Below are 4224 nucleotides of genomic sequence, written 5' to 3' on the forward strand. Positions count from 1 at the left end.
AAACTCAGCCTTTGCCTTTGACAACATGTCTAGGACAATGCCACTCCCAAATTGGCTCAGCTCACAGCAGTGCTGCTCCCTACCCCACTCTGGCCATGTGGGAGTCTCTCTAATCATACAAAGTCAGAACTAGAAAGGATCTTACAGATTATCTGGTCTAGTGCTTTGTAAGATCCTCATTTCCTTAGTAAAACTCTTTTATAAAATAAAATCTTACGTGGAATTCTAAAGGTGGAACTGCTTGGGATGAAGCCCCAGGGCCAGAGGCTCACCCACTTGGCTTTCCTATTGCCCTGTTCTCCCCTCATCTCTCAGCCTCCTGGGATAGGGGGCCCATTTTACAGATGGGGAAAGTGAGTTTCAGAAAGTAAAGTCACATAGTCAGTGAGCAGACTTCTCAGCCTAGACTCTAGAGTTTGCTAACAAGTTGCTTACAAAAAAATAAGACATGCTTTTCAGTTTTCATTTGTTAAAATTTTTGGCATTTAATGAATGAGTAAAATGAACCTTTTCTTTACTTATAGAGTTAGTCTTTTAATTGGTTTGTCAAACATTTGTTAAGCACATGACCTTACCAGTTGCTTAAAGATTCATGATCTAAATGCAGACACAATAAAAATCAGCCTTTGGTGTTGATGAAAATCAGAGAATGCCTATAATTAAGATTAAATTTCATTGCAAGTAATAGATAACGTAAGTAATTGTGGCTTCAGCAAGATGGAAGTATGTTTCTCTCACATTAAAATCTGGAGGAAGACATTCCAGGGCTAGTATGATGGCTGTTTCGTAGAGTTCTCTGCCATACCTAGGGTATGACCCCTGACTTCTTACACCAAGAGTGTGGCTGGAACTCTAGTCATCTTACCTACCATATAGCAGGTGGAAGAGAGGACAAAGAAAAGAGGTTAAGAACCTAGGCCAACTCAATTGTAATGGATTTTCCCAAACATTGCCAATAAGCTTCTGTTTATGTCCCAGTGGCCTGAAGTAGTCATAGGTCATCCCTAACTATAATGGAGGCTGGGACGTAATTCCAGGCAGCCATGTGCTTTGCTAAAAATCAGGCTTCTATTGTAGTGGAAAAAGGGGACAATGAATGGTGGGGACTGCCACAGAGCGAGTCCCTATGTTTATTCACCTCATCTTTGATTTGCATAAACAGAGTTTGAGGGAGCCTAAAGTTATTGAGTGTGTCGGGGTGCGGGGTGGGGGAAGTACGATGGGCTCAAGAGAGGCAGGGCTGGTAAAGCCATGGAGGCAGCGTGTGGGCCAGGTGAACTGCTAGTGGTTTCAGGATTTGAAGTCTACATCAAGCACTCTCCCCCTGGTGCCCCCAAGAGTTCACATATCTCATCCCCTAGGCAGGGCTGTCCAGGCAAGTTATTTATTGAACAATAATGTTGCTTAGTGCAATAGAACATTATCTGCTCCTAGATCCTGTTTTGGGAGTAGAGGGGTTTATGGCAAAAAGTATTAAGAAAACAAAACAAAACAGGAAAATGTAGGGAAACATCTAATACTAAATAGTCACAGCATACCAAAGACCAAAAATACTTTGCACAAAAGCATGACAAAACTAATGTGGGAAAAAAGAAAGCTAATGTGAGGTGAGGGTGTATAAAACACCATTATTTCTCTTTGGGACTAATGTGGGCAGCTGTGGACAGTCAGGCTGCTTTAGATAACGAATAATGATTATTGAGTTATATTATCAATAATGACAGCATTTCTTTTTAAATTTAAGACCAGGTTATAAAGCACTTGGGTCTTATCTCCATGTACAATGTACGAAGTACGGACAGTTTCCTAGCTACTAGAGCACATCCCATGTCTGAGATAGGAATGCATTTAATAGACTGAATCAGTGCAGCTTTCTTTTGGGAAATTTCAATTTCACTGCAAGCAATTTACATTGAGAGTCGCAGCTTGAATTCATAGCTCATATCTTGGTTGCTTTGGAGATAGCTTCTCTGTTGGAAAGGCAATTACGATCTGCAGGAGAAGCCTGTCTGCCATTAGTCTCCAGTTTTAAACGTTGACAGGTGGAGATGGAGGTGGGGGTGGGGGTGATTAATAAAGGGCTTTGTCTTTCTAGTCCATGCAAGGAGAGGGATTTAAGTGTCATGCTTTCCTGGTCTCCAAAGATTTTTTTTTTTCATAGACATTTCAAGCTTTGGACCCATATGAGTACATGAGTCTTTTGTAATCAGTGAATTTGTTGCATTACATATACAGGGACCATGAATTGACAAAAGGCAGTCAGTTCCTTGAAGCTTCACTAGGCCATGGAAAAGAAAGCTAGTGAGACTACAAAATTCATCTTTAGCCCCTGGATGTGGATAGCTTTGAAATCTATTCAGGGATTTTTGCTGTACTCTTTGTTTCTCTTAGAAAAATGGACCAGGATTGGTTGTTGATGCTCAGTGCCATTGTGCCACAAAGCAGTCCTTAGGATAATGGTCATGAGGTGGCTTTTCCCCTTAACAGCTAATATGGTGAAATTGTGGTTTCTGGAAATTAGATCATGGTTCAGCCAAACAAATGTGTATTTTATGAGTGACTCACTCTCTGCAAAGCCCTGACATAGCCCAGAGGCTTGTGCATTCAAATCAGAGGCCTGAGCAGAGACCTGCCAGCATTTTCATCTAATTGACTTGGGCATGAGGACCCCCGATTCCTTCTCCTTTAATCATCACCTTATATTCGAGGCTAAAAGGCTGTAATTATTTGAAGTAGCTGAAATTTGAGTGACCTAGATAATTATCTCAGCAAGATGGGCTTAAAGTTTATTGACACAAATGCCAGTTTCATTAAAGGTTTGGTACAAAAGGCAAGTCTGGGAGACAGCTGGTTGACCGAAGTGAATTGACAATGAACGGCACCAAAGGCACAGGAATCACTAGGGACTTTGAAGTAATTACCATCATTTCCATAATACAGTTAGCAGAGGATTATGGGAGGCCAGAAAAACCTTTATAGTTATACTTTGCTTTGCCCAAATTGAGGCTAAGCTGCTTAGGATCAGAGGGCTTCTTCCCTCATCTTTGCTCAATGTGAACCCCACAGACCATGACTCAGACTCCACTTAGGCTACAGGTAGTCAAAAAAAGTGATTATGAGTTAACATGAATCAAAACTGTATCCTTCTCTAGATTGTGGGTAACCAAAGCTAATACTATTATAATAATAAAATTTTCACAGGTATATATTTTTAAATCTTACCTTGTATGTCTGTTTAATAGATGACTAAAGATAGCATAACACCTACCTGTTATAAATTTAAAATTATTTTTTTTAACAATTAGCATCTGATTTTGTTTGTTATTTTTATAGAGATGGTGTCTGGCTATGTTGTCCAGGCTGGTCTTGAATTCCTGGGCTCCTCGCCTTAGGCAATCCTCCTGCCTCAGCCTCCTGAGTAGCTGGGATTATAGGTGCAATCCACCGTGCCTAGCTTAGCATACGAATGTAAACACATACAGTTAAGCCCTCAATACTGTATTTTAGGGTTTACTAGTTATCATTTAATAGTAAGAATTCTACATGTAGATTAACCATAAATCACTTTGGGATTAGACATGTTTTTGGTATGATTTGTTAAATGCTACTGCCTACTGTTGGTTAACAAGTAGTAGGTATGTCATGCTTCCCTAAATAGATTGTAAGCTATTAAAGGCAGGTGCCTCTAGTAACAGTATTACCATAAACTCAGTGCCTTAAACAACACGCATATATTACTTCATAGTTTCTGTAGGTCAGGAATCCAGGGTGGTCTAACTGGGGACTGTGTGTCAAGGTCCCTCATGAGGCAGTGATCAATTGTCAGCCAGAGCTGAGGTCTCATCTGAAAGCTTGAATGGGGAAGGATCCACTTCAAGCTCACAAGTCTTATGTGCTTTTTGTCTCCTCCAGTATTTGGCTCTATGCTTTGCACATGTAATAGCACTTGTTAAGAACAAATGGGGATTTTGGCTCCCATATACAGAAATACATTGGTGGGTAAGTAAGCATGAGTGAAGTCACTATCCTGGGCTTGAGCTCTTCTTTGAAGGAATGGATGGGGACAGGAAAGGGAAAATAATTTCCCCATTTGGGTGGACCATAACCCAGTTTGTGAAAGTATGTCTGGACAGAGCACACTTCTGGGTGAAAAAGTGTGATAACAATGATTATAGCTCCTATTTATTGAGCAATTGACATGTGCTGACTGGTGCTGAGCAATTG

This window comes from Lemur catta, chromosome 12 (genome assembly GCF_020740605.2).
Source record: "Lemur catta isolate mLemCat1 chromosome 12, mLemCat1.pri, whole genome shotgun sequence".
In the NCBI taxonomy this organism is placed as follows: domain Eukaryota; kingdom Metazoa; phylum Chordata; class Mammalia; order Primates; family Lemuridae; genus Lemur; species Lemur catta.